The 24,113-nt window shown below is 45.5% G+C and overlaps 1 protein-coding gene across 2 annotated transcripts in view; it reads left to right on the top strand.

Annotated features, from left to right (window-relative positions):
• Positions 1-21,152: 21,152 nt before the first annotated feature.
• Positions 21,153-24,113, top strand: part of LOC143786355 (transient receptor potential cation channel subfamily M member 2-like) — a 1,952,850-nt gene continuing 1,949,889 nt past the window's right edge. Inside the window, exons 1-2 of one of the 2 annotated variants that reach the window (XM_077275686.1) lie at positions 21,153-21,252; positions 22,487-22,646. The gene's annotated coding sequence lies outside the window, so the exon portion shown is untranslated. Of the gene's footprint in view, positions 21,253-22,486; positions 22,647-24,113 lie in introns of those variants that run through there. The other variant, XM_077275685.1, reaches the window with a different exon arrangement.

The following is a 24,113-nucleotide window of genomic DNA, read 5'->3' on the forward strand; positions in this document are numbered from 1 at the left end:
ACCAGGATAAGGAAGAGGGGGCCATGTATACCAGGATAGGGATGAGGGGACCATATATACCAGGATAGATATGAGGGGACCATATATACCAGGATAGGGATGAGGGAGCCATGTATACCAGGATAGGGATGAGGGAGCCATGTATACCAGGATAGGGATGAGGGGACCATATATACCAGGATAGATATGAGGGGACCATATATACCAGGATAGGGATGAGGGAGCCATGTATACCAGGATAGGGATGAGGGAGCCATGTATACCAGGATAGGGATGAGGGGACCATATATACCAGGATAGATATGAGGGGACCATATATACCAGGATAGGGATGAGGGAGCCATGTATACCAGGATAGGGATGAGGGAGCCATGTATACCAGAATAAGGATGAGGGAGGCATGTATACCAGGATAGGGATGAGGGAGCCATGTATACCAGGATATATATGAGGGGACCATATATACCAGGATAGGGATGAGGGAGCCATGCATACCAGGATAGGGATGAGGGAGCCATGTATACCAGGATAGGGATGAGGGAGCCATGTATACCAGAATAAGGATGAGGGAGGCATGTATACCAGGATAGGGATGAGGGAGCCATGTATACCAGGATAGGGATGAGGGGACCATATATACCAGGATAAGGATGAGGGGACCATAAATACCAGGATAGGGAAGAGGGGACCATATATACCAGGATAGGGATGAGGGAGCCATGTATACCAGGATAGGGATGAGGGAGCCATGTTTACAGGATAGGGATGAGGGAGCCATGTATACCAGGATAGGGATGAGGGGGGCCATGCTTACCAGGATAGGGATTAGGGAGCCATGCATTCCAGGATAGGGATGAGGGAGCCATTTATACCAGGATAGGGATGAGGGAGCAATGTATACCAGGATAGGGATGAGGAGCCATGCATACCAGGATAGGGATGAGGGGGGCCATGCATTCCAGGATAGGGATGAGGGGGGCCATGCATACCAGGATAGGGATGAGGGAGCCATGCATTCCAGGATAGGGATGAGGGAGCCATATATACCATGATAGGGATGAGGGAGCAATGTATACCAGGATAGGGATGAGGAGCCATGCATACCAGGATAGGGATGAGGGGGGCCATGCATACCAGGATAGGGATGAGGGAGCCATGCATTCCAGGATAGGGATGAGGGAGCCATGCATTCCAGGATAGGGATGAGGGAGCCATATATACCATGATAGGGATGAGGGAGCAATGTATACCAGGATAGGGATGAGGAGCCATGCATACCAGGATAGGGATGAGGGAGCCATGCATTCCAGGATAGGGATGAGGGAGCCATATATACCATGATAGGGATGAGGGAGCAATGTATACCAGGATAGGGATGAGGAGCCATGCATACCAGGATAGGGATGAGGGGGGCCATGCATACCAGGATAGGGATGAGGGAGCCATGCATTCCAGGATAGGGATGAGGGAGCCATTTTTACCAGGATAGGGATGAGGGAGCCATATATACCATGATAGGGATGAGGGAGCAATGTATACCAGGATAGGGATGAGGGGAAAGTGCATACCAGGATAGGGATGAGGGGACCATATATACCAAGAAAGGGATGAGGGAGCCATGTATACCAGGATAGGGATGAGGGAGCCATGTATACCAGGATAGGGATGAGGGAGCCATGTATACCAAGATAGGGATGAGGGGGAAGTGCATACCAGGATAGGGATGAGGGGACTATATTTACCAGGATAGGGATGAGGGAGCCATGTATACCAGGATAGGGATGAGGGAGCCATGCATACCATGATAGGGATGAGGGAGCCATGTATACCAGGATAGGGATGAGGAAGCAATGTATACCAGGATAGGGATGAGGGGGCCATGCATACCAGGATATGGATGAGGGAGCCATGCATACCAGGATAGGGATGAGGGGACCATATATACCAGGATTGGGATGAGGGAGCCATTTATACCAGGATAGGGATGAGGGAGCCATGTATACCAGGATAGGGATGAGGGAGTCATGTATACCAGATTTGGATGAGGGACCAAGCATACCAGGATAGGGATGAGGGAGCCATGCATACCAGGATAGGGATGAGGGAATCATGTATACCAGGATAAGGATGAGGGAGCCATGTATACCAGAATAAGGATGAGGGAGGCATGTATACCAGGATAGGGATGAGGGGGAAGTGCGTACCAGGATAGGGATGAGGGAGCCATGTATACCAGAATAGGGATGAGGGAGCCATGTATACCAGGATAGGATAGGGATGAGGTGACCATATATACGAGGATAGGGATGAGGGAGCCATGTGTACCAGGATAGGGATGAGGGAGCCATGTATACCAGGGTAGGGATGAGGGGGAAGTGCATACCAGGATAGGGATGAGGGGCCATGTATACCAGAATAGGGATGAGGGAGCCATGCATACGAGGATAGGGATGAGGGAGCCATGTAAACCAGAATAAGGATGAGGGAGCCATGTATACCAGGATAGGGATGAGGAAGCCATGCATACCAGGATAGGGATGAGGGAGCCATGTATACCGGAATAGGAATGAGGGAGCCATGTATACCAGGATAGGGATGAGGGAGCCATGCATACCAGGATAGGGATGAGGGGGGCCATGCATTCCAGGATAGGGATGAGGGGGGCCATGCATACCAGGATAGGGATGAGGGAGCCATGCATTCCAGGATAGGGATGAGGGAGCCATATATACCATGATAGGGATGAGGGAGCAATGTATACCAGGATAGGGATGAGGAGCCATGCATACCAGGATAGGGATGAGGGGGGCCATGCATTCCAGGATAGGGATGAGGGGGGCCATGCATACCAGGATAGGGATGAGGGAGCCATGCATTCCAGGATAGGGATGAGGGAGCCATTTTTACCAGGATAGGGATGAGGGAGCCATATATACCATGATAGGGATGAGGGAGCAATGTATACCAGGATAGGGATGAGGGGAAAGTGCATACCAGGATAGGGATGAGGGGACCATATATACCAAGAAAGGGATGAGGGAGCCATGTATACCAGGATAGGGATGAGGGAGCCATGTATACCAGGATAGGGATGAGGGAGCCATGTATACCAAGATAGGGATGAGGGGGAAGTGCATACCAGGATAGGGATGAGGGGACTATATTTACCAGGATAGGGATGAGGGAGCCATGTATACCAGGATAGGGATGAGGGAGCCATGCATACCATGATAGGGATGAGGGAGCCATGTATACCAGGATAGGGATGAGGAAGCAATGTATACCAGGATAGGGATGAGGGGGCCATGCATACCAGGATATGGATGAGGGAGCCATGCATACCAGGATAGGGATGAGGGGACCATATATACCAGGATTGGGATGAGGGAGCCATTTATACCAGGATAGGGATGAGGGAGCCATGTATACCAGGATAGGGATGAGGGAGTCATGTATACCAGATTTGGATGAGGGACCATGCATACCAGGATAGGGATGAGGGAGCCATGCATACCAGGATAGGGATGAGGGAGTCATGTATACCAGGATAAGGATGAGGGAGCCATGTATACCAGAATAAGGATGAGAGAGGCATGTATACCAGGATAGGGATGAGGGGGAAGTGCGTACCAGGATAGGGATGAGGGAGCCATGTATACCAGAATAGGGATGAGGGAGCCATGTATACCAGGATAGGATAGGGATGAGGTGACCATATATACGAGGATAGGGATGAGGGAGCCATGTGTACCAGGATAGGGATGAGGGAGCCATGTATACCAGGGTAGGGATGAGGGGGAAGTGCATACCAGGATAGGGATGAGGGGCCATGTATACCAGAATAGGGATGAGGGAGCCATGCATACGAGGATAGGGATGAGGGAGCCATGTAAACCAGAATAAGGATGAGGGAGCCATGTATACCAGGATAGGGATGAGGAAGCCATGCATACCAGGATAGGGATGAGGGAGCCATGTATACCGGAATAGGAATGAGGGAGCCATGTATACCAGGATAGGGATGAGGGAGCCATGCATACCAGGATAGGGATGAGGGGGGCCATGCATTCCAGGATAGGGATGAGGGGGGCCATGCATACCAGGATAGGGATGAGGGAGCCATGCATTCCAGGATAGGGATGAGGGAGCCATATATACCATGATAGGGATGAGGGAGCAATGTATACCAGGATAGGGATGAGGAGCCATGCATACCAGGATAGGGATGAGGGGGGCCATGCATTCCAGGATAGGGATGAGGGGGGCCATGCATACCAGGATAGGGATGAGGGAGCCATGCATTCCAGGATAGGGATGAGGGAGCCATTTTTACCAGGATAGGGATGAGGGAGCCATATATACCATGATAGGGATGAGGGAGCAATGTATACCAGGATAGGGATGAGGGGAAAGTGCATACCAGGATAGGGATGAGGGGACCATATATACCAAGAAAGGGATGAGGGAGCCATGTATACCAGGATAGGGATGAGGGAGCCATGTATACCAGGATAGGGATGAGGGAGCCATGTATACCAAGATAGGGATGAGGGGGAAGTGCATACCAGGATAGGGATGAGGGGACTATATTTACCAGGATAGGGATGAGGGAGCCATGTATACCAGGATAGGGATGAGGGAGCCATGCATACCATGATAGGGATGAGGGAGCCATGTATACCAGGATAGGGATGAGGAAGCAATGTATACCAGGATAGGGATGAGGGGGCCATGCATACCAGGATATGGATGAGGGAGCCATGCATACCAGGATAGGGATGAGGGGACCATATATACCAGGATTGGGATGAGGGAGCCATTTATACCAGGATAGGGATGAGGGAGCCATGTATACCAGGATAGGGATGAGGGAGTCATGTATACCAGATTTGGATGAGGGACCATGCATACCAGGATAGGGATGAGGGAGCCATGCATACCAGGATAGGGATGAGGGAGTCATGTATACCAGGATAAGGATGAGGGAGCCATGTATACCAGAATAAGGATGAGGGAGGCATGTATACCAGGATAGGGATGAGGGGGAAGTGCGTACCAGGATAGGGATGAGGGAGCCATGTATACCAGAATAGGGATGAGGGAGCCATGTATACCAGGATAGGATAGGGATGAGGTGACCATATATACGAGGATAGGGATGAGGGAGCCATGTGTACCAGGATAGGGATGAGGGAGCCATGTATACCAGGGTAGGGATGAGGGGGAAGTGCATACCAGGATAGGGATGAGGGAGCCATGTATACCATGATAGGGATGAGGGGCCATGTATACCAGAATAGGGATGAGGGAGCCATGCATACGAGGATAGGGATGAGGGAGCCATGTAAACCAGAATAAGGATGAGGGAGCCATGTATACCAGGATAGGGATGAGGAAGCCATGCATACCAGGATAGGGATGAGGGAGCCATGTATACCGGAATAGGAATGAGGGAGCCATGTATACCAGGATAGGGATGAGGGAGCCATGTATACCAGAATAGGGATGAGGGAGCCATGTATACCAGAATAGGGATGAGGGAGCCATGTATACCAGGATAGGGATGAGGAGGATATGCATGCCTGGATAGGGATGAGGGAGCTATTTATGCCAGGATAAGGATGAGGGAGCCATGGATACCAGGATGGGATTGAGGGGACCATATATACCAGGATAGGGATGAGAGAGCCATGTATACCAGGATAGGGATGAGGGAGCCATGTATACCAGGATAGGGATGAGGGAGCCATGTATACCAGAATAGGGATGAGGGAGCCATGTATACCAGAATAGGGATGATGGAGCCATGTATACCAGGATAGGGATGAGGGAGCCATGTATACCGGAATAGGAATGAGGGAGCCATGTATAACAGAATAGGGATGAGGGAGCCATGCATACCAGGATAGGGATGAGGGGGAAGTGCATACCAGGATAGGGATGAGGAGGATATGCACACCAGGATAGGAATGAGGGAGTTATTTATGCAGGATACGGATGAGGGAGCCGTGGATACCAGAATAGGGATGAGGGAGCCATGTATACCAGGATAGGGATGAGGGAGCCATGCATACCAGGATAGGTATGAGGGAGCCATGTATACCAGAATAGGGATGAGGGAGCCATGTAGCCATGTATACCAGGATAGGGATGAGGGAGACATGCATACCAGGATAGGGATGAGGGGGAAGTGCATACCAGGATAGGAATGAGGAGGATATGCGTACCAGGATAGGGATGAGGGAGCTATTTATGCCAGGATAGGGATGAGGGAGCCATGTATACCAGAATAGGGATGAGGGAGCCATGTATACCAGGATAGGGATGAGGGAGCCATGCATACCAGGATAGGGAAGAGGAGGACATGCACACCACGATAGGGATGAGGGAGCCATGTATACCAGAATAGGGATGAGGGAACCATATATACCAGGATAGGGATGAGGGAGCCATGTATACCAGAATAGGGATGAGGGAACCATATATACCAGGATAGGGATGAGGAAGCCATGCATACCAGGATATGGATGAGGGAGCCATGCATTCCAGGATAGGGATGAGGGAGCCATGTATACCAGGATAGGGATGAGGGAACCATATATACCAGGATAGGGATGAGGGAGCCATGTATACCAGAATAGGGATGAGGGAACCATATATACCAGGATAGGGATGAGGGAGCCATGCATACCAGGATATGGATGAGGGAGCCATGCATTCCAGGATAGGGATGAGGGAGCCATGTATACCAGGATAGGGATGAGGGAGCCATGTATACCAGAATAGGGATGAGGGAACCATATATACCAGGATAGGGATGAGGGAGCCATGTATACCAGAATAGGGATGAGGGAACCATATATACCAGGATAGGGATGAGGGAGCCATGTATACCAGAATAGGGATGAGGGAACCATATATACCAGGATAGGGATGAGGGAGCCATGCATACCAGGATATGGATGAGGGAGCCATGCATTCCAGGATAGGGATGAGGGAGCCATGTATACCAGGTTAGGGATGAGGGAGCCATGCACACCAGGATAGGGAAGAGGAGGACATGCACACCAGGATAGGGAAGAGTAGGATATGCGTACCACGATAGGGATGAGGGAGCTATGTATGCCAGGATAGGGATGAGGGAGCTATTGATACCAGGATGGGATTGAGGGGACCATATATACCAGGATAGGGGATATTAAGTATAGAATTGACCACATTTTTTGTTTCATTTTTTTTTCTTCTAATTTCTTCCTCCAAAACCTAGGTGTGTCTTATGGTCCAGTGTGCCTTATAGTTTGAAAAGTACAGTATGTCATTTGATACTGCTGTGGTGTCTACAGTATTTTATACCTATGCCCTCCGAGAGCTCTCTATGTGTTATAAGATATTACCAAAGCAGTCTCTCTTGTTTCCTCTCTCAGAGAGCAAGACAGAAAACACAGTTTTTTTCTATTTGATCATACAGACAACTACAGTACAATCATGACTATAAATGTACAAGAACACACACACTAACCCTCTTCTACGTTTATTCTGCATGAGGTAAATGAGCAGGGGCTGGCTGGCAATTTTCAGCCTGGGGGGCAATAACAAGGCAGTGGCCCTTGAGTTGCGGTGGCCCTCCTTTTCCCTGCTTATATCTGGCCACTGCATTAAAGTAGCAGAGATAACAGGCTTTAAAAACAGGCTGGTACACAGATATGGGAACTGAACGGAGCTTGCTGCATAGATATGGGAGCAGAATCGAGCTTACTCCAGAGATATGGGAACAGAACGGCGCATACTACAGAGATATGTGAGCAGAACAGAGCTTACTACAGAGATATGGGAGCAGAACCGAGCTTACTCCAGAGATATGGGAGCAAAATCGAGCTTACTACAGAGATATGGGAGCAGAACAGAGCTTATTATAGAGATATGGGAGCAAAACCGAACTTACTAGATTCAGAGATATGGGAGCCGAACCGAGCTTACTGCAAAGATATGGGAGCAGAACCGAGCTTACTACAGAGATATGGGAGCAGAACCGAGCTAACAGCAAGGATATGGGAGCAGAACCAAGCTTACTGCAGAGATATGGGAGCAGAACGGGGCTTACTACAGAGATATGGCAGCAGAAACGAGCTTACTACAGAGATAAGGGAGCAGAACCAATCTTCCTACAGAGATAGGGGAACAGAACCACGCTTACAACAGAGATATGGGAGCAGAAACAAGCTTACTACAGAGATAAGGAAGCAGAAACAAGCTTACTACAGAGATATGGGAACAGAACCGCGCTTACTACAGAGATATGGACGCAGAACCGAGCTTACTGCAAAGATATGGGAGCAGAACCAAGCTTACTACAGAGATATGGGAGCAGAACCGAGCTTAGTGCAGAGAAATGGGAGCAGAACCGAGCTTACTGCAGAGATATGGGAACAGAATCGACCTTACTACAGAGATATGGGAGCAGAACCAAACTTACTACAGAAATATGGGAGCAGAACCTAGCATACTAAAGACATAAGGGAGCAGAACCGAGCTTACTAGAGAGATAAGGGAGCAGAACCGAGCTTACTACAGAGATATGGGAGCAGAACTGAGCTTACTGCAGAGATATGGGAGCAGAACCGAGCTTAATAAGTCTACTACATGGAACCAAGTCCGCTACATAGAAACTGGAGCAGAACTGAGATTACGACATACATACAGTACCATAATCTAGATTACTACATTGATAGAGTACCAGAACCAAGCTTACTGCTTAGATATGGTGCCATAACGGAGCTTACTTACAAACATACACACAATACAGCTACACAGTGCCTAGTACTATCACCACTACAGAGAATACATAATATTATAATATCACCATTACCTCTACATGAAACTACATTCTATACAAAGACCAATGATGCCACCATACACTCCCTGACAGAAGTTATGTCGCTTATCCATGTTATGTAAATAAAAGCTTATAACCTGATGTTAAATTCATCCATTGGTTGTATGAGTTATTCTTTTGAAAGCTGGAACCCTCCAAAATGTGATTTAGGTTAAGAAAATAAATTGTTATCAAAGCAGAAATATTGATCAGTTAATGGACACAGAATGGTCAGATTTTGGCAAGACAAAATTTTTGTTGCCCACAGACAAATAATTAACTTAAAATACAAATATATGTTGCATAACATTGGTGAATGAAGTTGTGGTGCTCATCTAGATTCTTTGGTTTTGTCTTCCAAGCTTCCTCTTTCATCCTTCCCCAAACATGCTCATTGATGTTCATGTCTGGTGACTGGGCTGGCCAGTCCTTGAGCACCTTGATCTTTTTTGCCTGGAGGAACTTTGTTGTAGAGATGGATGTATGAGATGGAGCACCATCCTGCTGCAGAATTTGACCTCTTTTATGATTTGGAATATAAGCGGTAGCTAATACTTCTTGATATTTTAGGCTATTGATATTGCCTTCCACCTTGCAAATGTTTTGCACACCCCCATACTGAATGTAACCCCAGACCATGATCTTTCAACCACCAAATTTAACTGTCTTCTGGGTGTATTTTGGATCCATACGGGCTCCAGTAAGTCTCCTGCAGTGTTTGTGGCAGCTGTGGTGTAATTCTATTGAAGAGAAATCCATCTTCTGCCACTTTTTCAGTGTCCATCTATTTAGCAGGCTGTGGGAGTTTGCAAATGCCACACGGTTTTTTATTTGCCTTTTGTTTAGTGCTGGCTTCTGGGCACTGATTCGACCATGGAGGCCATTTTGAGACAGAATCCTACAAGCTGTTCTAGTTGACATAGGTAAAGGTTTAGGTGTGCACTCAGCCTTAATATGGCTAGGTGCTGGTGTAACAGACCAATGGCCCAGAATAACAGTAAAAGTTAAATTCACTGCACTCTCTCTAGGTACATATATATTATACATAAACTGGGAGCGTAACAGAATATTACAGCATCTGTGATTTTTTATATACAATGTTTCGGCTCAACCAGAGCCTTTGTCACGTAATCGCTTGTTCCAGCTAAGATAGTGATATACAGAGAAGGCGGAAAGTCCCAGCGGTGCAATATAAGCTCTATTGTAATCTAAATGTCTGCCTATGGAAGATCATGTCCAGTAGTGTGGACCTGCAGTGTCTGTTATGACAAGCGGCGCTCCCGCGCCTTGCTAACGATCGGCGTGTCACGTGCGGTGAATTTAACTTTTACTAGTTGACACAGGGACTTGAGGTGACCAGACCTGTTGGAGCTCCGCTGCTGTGGAAGAGGGGCTTGCTTTGGATTTTCTAACCAACAAACATTCCTCCTGAGCAGTTGTCTTGCGGGGTCTGCCGGACCTGGGCTAGTCAAACACATCTCCAGTCTCTTCAAATCTTTTTTTTAATTCTTTGTACTTGACGCTGAGACACATTAAAGGTGGCCGCCACCTCTGCAGTGGATCTGATCTTCAGCCTCTTGATAATCCAGGCTTTGGTCACAGGGTGGATTTTTGGCATGTTGTCAAGAGCTCAAGTTGCAGTTCAAGTGAAGGTCTGGGCTGCTGGGTTTCTTTTTATACACACACACTAAATAACCGATCATTTACTGAGCACAGGTGAGGATGTAAACTAGGATTGGGTGCATTATATGACCAGGCGACAAAACTTTTGTCTTGCTAAAATCTGACCATTCTGTGTCCATTAACTGATCAATATTTCTGCATTAATGTCAATTTATTTTCTTAACCTAAACCACATTTTGGAAGGTTTCAGCTTTCAAAAGAATAATTTATACAACCAATGGATGAATTTAACATCAGGTTATAAGCTTTTATTTACATAACATGGATAAGGGACATTACTTCTGTCAGGGAGTGTGTTATGGACCTGGTGGTTAGGAGCACCCGAAATGACCTGATGGTTAAAACGAAAAACCTGGGACAAGCTCTGAGGAGGTGGTAACTCTACTGACCGCAATCCCTAATCCTATCACACACACTAGAAATAGCCGTGGAGCGTGCCTAACTCTCCCTAGACGCCTCTTCACAGCCTAAGAGCTAACTACCCCTAAAGATAGAAATAGAAGCCTACCTTGCCTCAGAGAAATTCCCCAAAGGAAAAGGTAGCCCCCCACAAATATTGACTGTGAGTTAAGAGGGAAGAGACAAACACAGGAATGAAACAGATTTTAGCAAAGGAGGCTGAATCTTCACTAGATAGACAGAGGATAGGAAAGGGAACTATGCGGTCAGTATTAAAAACTACAAAAACCACGCAGAGTGTGCAAAAAGACCTCCACACCGACTCACGGTGTGGAGGTGCAGCTCTGCACCCCCAGAGCTTCCAGCTAGCAAGGAAATATCATAATAGCAAGCTGGACTAGAAACATAGCATGTACTGAGAAATATATTCAAAAACCAATGAACAACAAATGAACTAGCAGGGACTTAGCTTCTGCTGGAGTAGACAGGTCATCTGAGAAATCCAAGAGAGATCTGAACCAGTACTGAGACATTGACAGCTGGCATGAACTAACGATCTGAGCAGAGTTAAATAGGGAAGCCAGCAGAAGCAATAAGCGAGGGCAGCTGAGAAAGCCAACCTCAAAGATCAGCAGTTCCACTCAAAGCCACCAGAGGGTGACCAAGGACCGAACTCACCAAAGTACCATTCACGACCACAGGAGGGAGCCCGAGAACGGAATTCACAACAGTACCCCCCCCTTGAGGAGGGGTCACCGAACCCTCACCAGAGCCCCCAGGCCGATCAGGACGAGCCAAATGAAAGGCACGAACCAAATCGGCAGCATGGACATCGGAGGCAACAACCCAGGAATTATCCTCCTGACCATAACCCTTCCATTTAACCAGGTACTGAAGCTTCCATCTCGAAATACGAGAATCCAAAATCTTCTCCACCACATACTCCAACTCCCCCTCAACCAACACCGGAGCAGGAGGATCAACGGAAGGAACCATAGGCGCCACATATCTCCGCAACAACGACCTATGGAACACATTATGGATGGCAAAAGAAGCTGGAAGGGCCAAACGAAACGACACAGGATTGATAATTTCAGAAATCTTATAAGGACCAATGAAACGAGGCTTGAACTTAGGAGAAGAAACCTTCATAGGGACATAACGAGAAGACAACCAAACCAAATCCCCAACACGAAGTCGGGGACCAACACAGCGACGGCGGTTAGCAAAACGTTGCACCTTCTCCTGAGACAACGTCAAATTGTCCACCACGTGAGTCCAAATTTGCTGCAACCTGTCCACCACAGAATCCACACCAGGACAGTCAGAATGCTCAACCTGCCCCGAAGAAAAACGAGGATGAAAACCAGAATTACAAAAAAAAGGCGAAACCAAAGTGGCCGAACTAGCCCGATTATTAAGGGCGAACTCGGCCAATGGCAAGAAGGTCACCCAATCATCCTGATCAGCAGAAACAAAGCATCTCAGATAGGTTTCCAAGGTCTGATTGGTTCGTTCGGTTTGGCCATTTGTCTGAGGATGGAACGCTGAAGAAAAAGACAAATCAATGCCCATCTTAGCACAAAAGGACCGCCAAAACCTAGAAACAAACTGAGAACCTCTGTCAGACACAATGTTCTCCGGAATGCCATGCAAACGAACCACATGCTGAAAAAATAATGGAACCAAATCAGAGGAGGAAGGCAATTTAGGCAAGGGTACCAAATGGACCATCTTAGAAAACCGATCACAAACCACCCAGATGACGGATATCCTTTGAGAGACAGGAAGATCAGAAATAAAATCCATGGAAATATGCTTCCAGGGCCTCTTCGGGACAGGCAAAGGCAAAAGCAACCCACTGGCACGAGAACAGCAAGGCTTGGCCCGAGCACAAGTCCCACAGGACTGCACAAAAGAACGCACATCCCGTGACAAGGAAGGCCACCAAAAGGACCTAGCAACCAAATCTCTGGTACCAAAAATCCCAGGATGACCAGCCAATACTGAACAATGAACCTCAGAAATAACTTTACTAGTCCATCTATCAGGGACAAACAGTTTCTCCACTGGACAGCGGTCAGGTCTATCAGCCTGAAACTCCTGCAGCACCCACCGCAAATCAGGGGAGATGGCAGACAGAATCACCCCCTCTTTGAGAATACCAGCCAGCTCAGGGACTCCCGGAGAATCAGGCAAAAAACTCCTAGAAAGGGCATCAGCCTTCACATTCTTAGATCCCGGAAGGTATGAGACCACAAAATCGAAACTGGAGAAAAACAGCGACCATCGAGCCTGTCTAGGATTCAACCGCTTAGCAGACTCGAGGTAAGTCAGATTCTTGTGATCAGTCAAGACCACCACGCGATGTTTGGCTCCCTCAAGCCAATGTCGCCACTCCTCGAATGCCCACTTCATAGCCAACAACTCCCGATTGCCGACATCATAATTACGCTCAGCAGGCGAAAACTTTCTAGAAAAGAAAGCACATGGCTTCATCAAAGAGCCATCAGAACTTCTCTGAGACAAAACAGCCCCTGCCCGAATCTCAGAAGCATCAGCCTCGACCTGAAAAGGGAGCGAAACATCTGGCTGACGCAACACAGGGGCCGAAGTAAAGCGACGTTTAAGCTCCTGAAAAGCCTCAACGGCCGCAGGGGGCCAATTCACCACATCAGCACCTTTCTTCGTCAAATCAGTCAAAGGCTTAACCACACTAGAAAAATTAGCGATGAAGCGACGGTAAAAATTAGCAAAGCCCAGAAACTTCTGAAGACTCTTCACAGATGTAGGTTGAGTCCAATCATAAATGGCCTGAACTTTAACAGGGTCCATCTCGATAGTAGAAGGGGAAAAAATGAAGCCCAAAAATGAAACCTTCTGAACTCCAAAGAGGCATTTAGACCCCTTCACAAACAACGCATTAGCACGAAGGACCTGGAATACCATCCTGACCTGCCTCACATGAGACTCCCAATCATCCGAAAAGACCAAAATATCATCCAAATATACAATCATGAACCTATCCAGACACTTCCGGAAGATGTCGTGCATAAAGGACTGAAACACAGATGGAGCATTAGAAAGCCCGAATGGCATTACCAGGTACTCAAAATGGCCCTCGGGCGTATTAAATGCTGTTTTCCATTCATCGCCCTGTTTAATACGCACAAGATTATACGCCCCTCGAAGGTCAATCTTGGTAAACCAACTAGCCCCCTTAATCCGAGCAAACAAATCAGACAGCAGAGGCAAAGGGTACTGAAATTTGACCGTGATTTTATTGAGAAGGCGGTAATCTATACAGGGTCTCAGAGAGCCATCCTTCTTGGCCACAAAAAAGAACCCTGCTCCCAACGGTGACGAAGACGGGCGAATATGCCCTTTCTCCAAGGACTCCTTTACATAACTCTGCATTGCGGCATGTTCTGGCACAGATAAATTGAAAAGTCGGCCCTTAGGGAACTTACTACCAGGAATCAAATTAATAGCGCAATCACAGTCCCTATGAGGAGGTAGAGCACTGGACTTGGGCTCATCAAATACATCCTGGTAATCCGACAAAAACTCAGGGACTTCAGAAGGAGTGGAAGAAGAAATTGACATCAAAGGAACATCACTATGTATCCCTTGACAACCCCAACTAGACACAGACATTGATTTCCAATCCAGTACTGGATTATGAACCTGTAACCATGGCAAACCCAACACGACAACATCATGCAAATTATGCAACACCAAAAAGCGAATATTTTCCTGATGTGCTGGAACCATGTACATGGTTAACTGTGTCCAGTACTGAGGTTTATTCTTGGCCAATGGTGTAGCATCAATCCCCCTTAAGGGAATAGGACTCTGCAAAGGCTCCAAGGAAAAACCACAGCGCCTGGCAAACTCCAAGTCCATCAAGTTCAAGGCAGCGCCCGAATGCACAAATGCCATAACAGAGTAGGACGACAATGAGCAAATCAGAGTAACAGACAAGAGAAATTTAGGCTGTACAGTACTAACGGTGACAGACCCAGCGAACCTCCTAGTGCGCTTAGGACAATCAGAAATAGCATGAGTGGAGTCACCACAGTAAAAACACAGCCCATTCTGACGTCTGTGTTCTTGCCGTTCAGCTCTGGTCAAAGTCCTATCACATTGCATAGGCTCAGACCTCTGCTCAGAGGACACCGCCAAATGGTGCACAACTTTGCGCTCGCGCAAACGCCGATCAATCTGAATGGCCAAAGACATTGATTCATTCAGACCAGCAGGCGTGGGGAACCCCACCATAACATCCTTAAGGGCTTCAGAAAGACCCTTTCTGAAAATTGCTGCCAGGGCACACTCATTCCATTGTGTAAGCACAGACCACTTTCTAAACTTCTGGCAATATACTTCTGCTTCATCCTGACCCTGACATAGAGCCAGCAAGATCTTTTCTGCCTGATCCACAGAATTTGGTTTGTCATAAAGCAATCCAAGCGCTAGGAAAAATGCATCTACATTAAGCAATGCAGGATTTCCTGGCTCAAGGGAGAATGCCCAGTCTTGCGGGTCGCCACGCAACAAAGAAATAATAATCTTTACTTGCTGAATGGTGTCACCAGAGGAACAGGGTCTCAGAGCAAGAAACAGTCTGCAATTATTTTTGAAATTCAGAAATTTAGATCTATCCCCAGAAAACAAATCAGGAATTGGAATTCTAGGCTCTAACATCGGATTCCGAACTACATAATTTTGAATACTTTGTACCCTTGCAGTGAGTTGATCCACACAAGAGGACAAACCTTGAACATCCATATCTACACCTGAGTCCTGAACCACCCAGAGGTTAAGGGGAAAAGAAAGACAAAACAAGCTGCAAAGAAAAAAAAAATTGACTCAGAACTTCTCTTATCCCTCTTTTGAGATGCATTAACACTTTGTAGGCCAGCTGTACTGTTATGGACCTGGTGGTTAGGAGCACCCGAAATGACCTGATGGTTAAAACGAAAAACCTGGGACAAGCTCTGAGGAGGTGGTAACTCTACTGACCGCAATCCCTAATCCTATCACACACACTAGAAATAGCCGTGGAGCGTGCCTAACTCTCCCTAGACGCCTCTTCACAGCCTAAGAGCTAACTACCCCTAAAGATAGAAATAGAAGCCTACCTTGCCTCAGAGAAATTCCCCAAAGGAAAAGGTAGCCCCCCACAAATATTGACTGTGAGTTAAGAGGGAAGAGACAAACACAGGAATGAAACAGATTTTAGCAAAGGAGGCCGAATCTTCACTAGATAGACAGAGGATAGGAAAGGGAACTATGCGGTCAGTATTAAAAACTACAAAAACCACGCAGAGTGTGCAAAAAGACCTCCACACCGACTCACGGTGTGGAGGTGCAGCTCTGCACCCCCAGAGCTTCCAGCTAGCAAGGAAATATCATAATAGCAAGCTGGACTAGAAACATAGCATGTACTGAGAAATATATTCAAAAACCAATGAACAACAAATGAACTAGCAGGGACTTAGCTTCTGCTGGAGTAGACAGGTCATCTGAGAAATCCAAGAGAGATCTGAACCAGTACTGAGACATTGACAGCTGGCATGAACTAACGATCTGAGCAGAGTTAAATAGGGAAGCCAGCAGAAGCAATAAGCGAGGGCAGCTGAGAAAGCCAACCTCAAAGATCAGCAGTTCCACTCAAAGCCACCAGAGGGTGACCAAGGACCGAACTCACCAAAGTACCATTCACGACCACAGGAGGGAGCCCGAGAACGGAATTCACAACAGGAGTGTACAACTTTTACTACTAGTATACTACAATACTGATCATTAATTTTAAAAAAGCACAACACTAAGTGCCATTGTATACAGGAACTCTGTATTTACGGTCAGTGTAAAGATACTACAGTGATCACTGGTGACATTATACACAGGAGATCTGTATAAGGTGTCAGTGTACAGGTAATACAGTGATCACCACTGCCAGTGACATTATACACAGGAGCTTTGTATATAGTATACAGTGTATAGTGTCAGTGTACAGGTAATACACTGACTCACTAGTGATGTCTCTAGCTGAAGTCCTTCATCTTTGCTTTTCATTTTCATCCAGCACAGACTGCCATCACTACTTCCAGCCAGGACTCGTCTCTGCATAAAATAACACAGTTACCTAGAGCACGGCTTCCAGACCACATTCCCCACTTTTTCCCTTTCTTCTACACCATGTTCCAAATTATTATGCAAATTATATTTTTCTCGGATTTTCCTAAATGGTCGGTGCAAATGACAGTCAGTCTAATAAAAGTCATCACCCGTTAGAGTATACATCGAATTTTATTGGAGAAACCTCCCAATGATAACAGTATAATCTCCAAAATGAGTAAAAACTCAAAATGCACTGTTCCAAATTATTAGTCACAGTAGAATTTCTAAACATTTGATCTGTTTTAAAGAACTGAAAATGCTATTTTGTGGAATTTGCAGCATTAGGAGGTCACATTCACTGAACAAAAAAGCTATTTAACTCCAAAACATCCTAACAGGCCAAGTCACATGTTACCATAGGAACCCTTCTTTGTTATCACCTTCACAATTCTCGCCTCCATTGAACTTGTGAGTATTTGGAGAGTTTCTGCTTGTATTTCTTTGCATGAAGTCAGAATCGCCTTCCAGAGCTGCTGTTTTGATGTGAACTGCCTCCCACCCTCATAGATCTTTTGCTTGATGATACTCCAAAGGTTCTGTATAGGGTTGAGGTCAAGGGAAGATGGTGGCAATACCATGAGTTTATCTCCTTTTATGCCCATAGCAGCCAATGACTCAGAGATATTCTTTGCAGCATGAGATGGCGCATTGACATGCATGAAGATGATTTTGCTCCTGAAGGCACAATTCTGATTTTTATACCATGGAAGAAAGTTGTCAGTCAGAAACTCTATATACTTTGCCAAGGTCATTTTCACACCTTCAGGTACCTTAAAGGGCCCTTCCAGCTGTTTCTCCATGATTCCAGCCCAAAACATTACTCCTCCATCTCCTTGCTGACGTTGCAGCCTTGTTGGGACATGGTGGCAATCCACCAACCATCCATCTGGACCACCCAGGGTTGCTCGACACTCATCAGTAAACAAGACTGTTTGGAAATCAGTCTTCATGTGTGTCTGGGCCCACTGCAACCGTTTCTGCTTGTGAACACTGTTTAGGGGTGGCTGAATAGTAGGTTTATGCACTACAGCAAGCCTTTGAAGGATCCTACACCTTGAGGTTCGAGGGACTCCAGAGGCACCAGCAGCTTCAAATAACTGTTTGCTGCTTTGTAATGGTATTTTGGCAGCTGCTCTCTTTATCCAATGAATTTGTCTAAGAGAAACCTTCCTCATTATGCCTTTATCAGCATGAACTCTGTCTGTGCTCTGTTTCAGTCACATATCTCTTCACAGTATGATGATCACTCTTAAGTTTTCGTGAAATATCTAATGTTTTCATACTTTGACCAAGCCATTGCACTATTTAATGCTTTTCAGCAGCAGAGAGATCCTTTTTATTTCCCATATTGCTTGAAACCTGTGGTCTGCTTTATAATGTGGAACATCATTTTTAAGTAGTTTTTCTTTATTTAGAATCACCTGGAAAACTAATGATCACGTGTTTAAGATTGATTTCAGTGATCCATTGAGCCCTGAGACACAATACCATCCACGAGTTTATTTGAAAAACAAAACAATTCAATCTTTATGACACTTAAATCCAATTTGCATAATAATTTGGAACATGGTGTACACTAGACATCTGAATACAGAGGTGCACCCACAAACAATATATAATTGGTAATTATGCAACCTCATAGATTGTAAGCTTGCGAGCAGGGCCCTCATTCCTTTTGGTATCTGTTGATCTATGTGTTTATTGTTATGCTTAATGTCCATTGTCTGTACAAGTCCCCTCTAAAATGTAAAGTGTTGGCACTATAGAAATAAAATTATTATAATTATTATTATTAACCGACCATTCCAAATATAAATTATAATCCACCACTGTGCACCCACTAACTATAAATAGCCACTTTCCCCATTTAATATATAAATTAATTAGCACCTGTACTCTTTCCCCCAATTCATTACCAGTCACTTCATCCTCAACGCCCACCACTATGTACCTACCACTCTAACCCTAACCCCGATTCATTATAGTTACATGCCCCTCTCGCCCCAATTCATTGTCATGTCTTTCTCTCTCACCCTCTATTCATTATCAACTGCTCTACCCCACATTCAATACATCATTTACTCCCCCACCCTTAAAATTCATTATTTGTTCTTCCCCTAGATCATCATTTGCTCTCCCCACCCCCTCTTCAATTGATCATTTGCTCTCCCCACCCCCACCTTCAATTAAATTGCTGACCCCTGTCCCTCACACTGAATTTATCATTTTGCAGTCCCCCCACTTTAATTTGAAGTCCCCTTACTTCATTCATTGCAGTCCCCTATCACCCCCTCACTTCATCTGCAGTGCCCCTTCATCATTTGCAGCCCCCTATCCCCCTTCCATTTCATCATGAGCAGTCCCACATCAGACACACTTCATCATGTGCAGTCCTGCAGTCCCCTTCTCCCACTTCATCATGTGCAGTCCCCTTACCCCCCCCAATTCATCATGTGCAGTCCCCTTACCCCCCACTTCATCATGTGCAGTCACCCTTACCCCCCACTTCATGTGCAGTCCATCTTACACTCCACTTTATCATGTGCAGTCCCCATTACCCCCCACTTCATGTGCAGATCACCTTACCCCCCACTTCATCATGTGCAGTCCCCTTTAACCCCCAATTCATCATGTGCAGTCCCCCTTACCCCCCCCACTTCATCATGTGCAGTCCCCCTTACCCCCCACTTCATGTGCAGCCCCACTCCCCCTTCATCATGCGCAATCCCCCTTACCCCCACATCATCATGTGCTGCCCCATTCCATCATGTACAGCCCCACTCTCCCCACTTCATCATGTGCAGTCTCCTTTATCCACTAAACTATCATGTGCAGCCCCACTCCCCCTTCATCATGTGCAGCCCCACTCCATCATGTACAGCCCCACTCAACCTTCATCATGTGCAGCCCCACTTACCCCTTCACTCCATCATGTGCAGTCTCCTTTAACCCCCAAATTCCATCATGTGCAGCCTCCTTACACCCCCCACTTCATAACTTGCAGTTACCCACCATTACATTTATTTTATAAAGAAAACAAAAAAGTTCTTCATACTTACCTCACCAGTCGCTCCCCTGCAGTGCCTCTCTGCTTCTAGCATCTGGGTCATGTCGGCGTGTGCGTGAGGACGCCATCGCGCATGCCCAACACCTAACCTGGAAGTATAGAGAACATGAAGGGAGCAGTAGCTGCGCAGTCGTCAAGGTGACAGCCAAGCATAGCTCCTGGCCCCAGCGCAGACATGTGCGCTAACTGTGATGCGGCTGTGTCTGTTGCCAGCCGCGTCACAGTACAGCAGACATGGCTGCGCACAATTTGCTGTGTGGCTGTAGCCACCACCAGGCAGCCGGCCCTGAACAGCTGCTGGGGGAGCGGCCCGGGGGCCATTTGCCTCTTTGCCACCTGGGCCAGTCAGCCCCTGTAAATGAGTAACATAGAATGAGAAGAGAAATGATCTCAAAGATAGCCATTTTATTTTTTCAATGCTATAGTAGAATATTCTATAGTTTTTCAAATTTGAAAATAAATAGTATTTTTTTTTTTCCTTTATGGTGAGCTACAAAATATACAGTTGTGTTTGAGTGCTAAAAGACATCCAGATACATTGTGGTTAGTAAGTAATAAATATACCTATGTCTGCCCCTTTAAGCCATTCACTGTCATTAGATACTACAGAGCAGCAGCAGTGAGACTGCATGTCTGGCTCAGTGCAGCAAGGTCAGCAGGAAATGCATGTAACAATCTTTCAATAGACCAAAATTAATGCGTATGGTCTATGCTTGATATTTGACAGTCACTAAGAATTAGTGCTACATATTTATTCTCATGCTATTTTATTCCTCACAGTTTCCAATGCAGCTGCTTCACTGCTCGGATCTACTGCAGTGGGTGATGCCTCTGGACTCATGCCAAAACCAGCCCTAAAATGCAGCATTGTGAAGAACATCTGTGCTAATGCTTTTCCGAAGTACTTTTTGTCCTATTATCACTTTTTTCCATTTTGCAAACCAATGAAAGACAACCCACAAGGTCATCTTTAAATTTGGGCTTGACAAGCATGTGGCTCATTTGTGCTGCAACTTTCAGGACAGAAGACTGATAAGTTAAAAAGGTAGGACTTCCATTGTTTCTATACGCACACATATCGGTATCTAATAACTGTATAGATGTTTTTTGTGTACATTTAATGAAGTCATTATGTAGTATAGTCTTTATGCTGACAAATCAATTTACAGTCTAAGATTTTGATTTTGACATTTACGGTAAACTTTTAATGTTACAGTATATAATATACACTGAACAAGCCAAGATTATGCACATAGATAAAATGATATCTCTGCATATATTATATCTCCTGTGCACTTAACATCAGTTAATAGCTAGCAGTTGTAGTGGCCTGTATTTCCATTAAAGGGTTATCCCCATATTATACAGTAATGACCCCCACTAAACCAGAGGATGAAGTACAGCAGGTTTTGTTTAGCGACTGCAGCTTTGCACTGTTCTCAGCTATTTTATAGAGTTTTATAGATTTAAATAGATGTCAATTCAGACTTACTTATTTACTGAGAACCATCAATCAGTTAAGGACCAGCCCTTTTTACCCAGTTCCTGAAGGGACAAACTTTGGAGTTTTACCGTACAAGTGCTTTTCATGATTTTTCTTGTTTTGACATTCAAATATTTTTTTACTTGGGAAAAAATGTAAATAATGGGAAATATGTATCAATGTTTCACTTGTTATGTATTTTTTAACACAAAAGACCACTTGAAGCCTGCTAAAAAAATTATTCCTTTCCACATCCATTTCCACAGCAATTACTTCTATATATTTCACTTATTTTTGTTATCTTTTGTTTTATTTATTTATGCTTTTTTCTATTTTATTTGTGCATGGTTTATTTTTTTCATTCATTTCATTACATACTGTACACTCTTAAAATCTTAAAAGACCTTTTGGAGGCGCATTTTAACATATTCTTGTTATTGCTGATTTCCCCTCTAACTGGTTCTGTTATATTAGTCCCGATAACAGGGAAAATTCACCTACTGCCTGCATAGCACATATGACTTGATCTCCTAGGTGCCCAGCAGCTCTTGTTCCCTCTCTAAAACCAGCAATCTAATGATTGCTGAATCCAGAGGAGGAAGCACTATAATACAAGCTTTGATGGCATGTGATCAAAAATCAGTTCTGGTTGCAATGGTCCTGTACCTGATGTACAATAGGTGATCATTTTTTTTCAAAAGATTATCTGCTGTTGGCTATATTTAAAATTTACAGTGCAACACCTATAGTAGAAAACAATTCCTTTATAAATTTATTATCTTGCCCTTTCTTCAAGTTCTGAAGCACTACTCTGCATGTATACTAAAAATACCATGAAAGGAAGAATGTCTGTTAACACTTGGTAAAGTAAAAAACTGAGGAACGGACTTAGCGTGAATACAAACTGAAGGACTGGAATAGTGGTGGAAGGATACTTAGGATTGAAGAAAAATCAGGTAAGTGTGAACACTTGAAAAGCAGTTTCTACAACTGATTGTATGGGTGTAAGGCTACTTTCACACTAGCGTCGTGCACTGCACGTCGCTATGCGTCGTTTGGTTGAAAACACGCATCCTGCAAAAGTGCTTGCAGGATGCGTTTTTTCACCATTGATTGCATTGATACTGTTATCCGCAAAGAGCGGTGTGTGGAATGACTGCAGACTCTTTGCGGATAACAGTATCGGGACCACTTCTTTCATATGCGAACTCCTGAAGGAGTCACAAGTTCCTCTCGTCGGTCTTTCTCTATTACTGCAGTTAGTGTCTGATGAAGGTCAAATAGACCGAAACGTTACAAATTGACTTTTGGGAGCATCAAATAAATATTATTGCATGAAACTCTGAGTGCCGGATTTTTTCTCATATATTCATTGAGACTTTGATCCAAACTCATTGCTGGCCTCTTCTGAACTCTCTAGCACTTTGTTTCCTTCCATTTCTGGATGATTCTTGAAGAATGTTTGGGGTCAGTGTCCTGCTGGACCTAAGCACCCAGTGCAAGAGGCATCAAAACAACCCTAAAACAGCATTAAACCTCCACAATATTTGACTTTAGGTACCGTATTCTTTTCTTTGTAGGTCTCGTTCTGTATTCGGTAAACAGTAAAATGATGTGATATCCCAAAAAGCTCTATCTTAGTCTCGTATGTGCATAAGATGCTTTCCCAGAGGGATTTTGACTTTCTCATGTACATTTTGGCATACTGCAATCTAGCTTTTTTATGTTATTGTGTCAACAGTGGGGTCCTCCTGGGTTTCCTGCCTTAAGGTTTCATTTCATTCAAATGTCGACAGATAGTTTGTGCTGACACTGATGCCCTGAGATTGCAGGACAGCTTGAATGTCTTTGGAACTTGATTGTGGCTGCTTCTCCACCATCCAGACTATCCTGCAACCTTTCATCATTTTTACTCTGCCGACCACATCCAGGGCGATTAGCTACAGTGCCGTGTGTTGAAAAGTCTTGACTATGTTGCTCATCGTGGACAAAGGAACATCACGATCTCTGGAGACGGACTTGTAACCTTGAGATTGTGGATATTTTTCTACAATTTTGGTTCTCAGGTCTTCAGACAATTCTCTTCTCCTCTTATCCTCCTTGTATTCTGACCTCAGATCATTACCTGACTACACTTTTGTCTCTTCCTTCTGTTTGTAATGACGCTGCCTGGTGTCCTAGAGAGGCAGCCTAAGGGGGCGCTAGCGGGAGCGTAGGGAGAGGGAGGAATGAGGCACACAGTGCACACAGGACCTGAAATAGGCAGGTCACATGATCACTGCAGGGACGATGGGGGCGGAGATACCGCTTGAGAACGGAGGGCCTACCAAAAAATGCAGGACACAGAGTACTAAGGCAGAGACGTAGTCAAAGGACAATCCGAGGGTCAGGAGTGAGGTATGAAGGGGCAAAACAGCAGATTA

This window comes from Ranitomeya variabilis, chromosome 7, assembly GCF_051348905.1.
Source record: "Ranitomeya variabilis isolate aRanVar5 chromosome 7, aRanVar5.hap1, whole genome shotgun sequence".
In the NCBI taxonomy this organism is placed as follows: Eukaryota; Metazoa; Chordata; class Amphibia; order Anura; family Dendrobatidae; genus Ranitomeya; species Ranitomeya variabilis.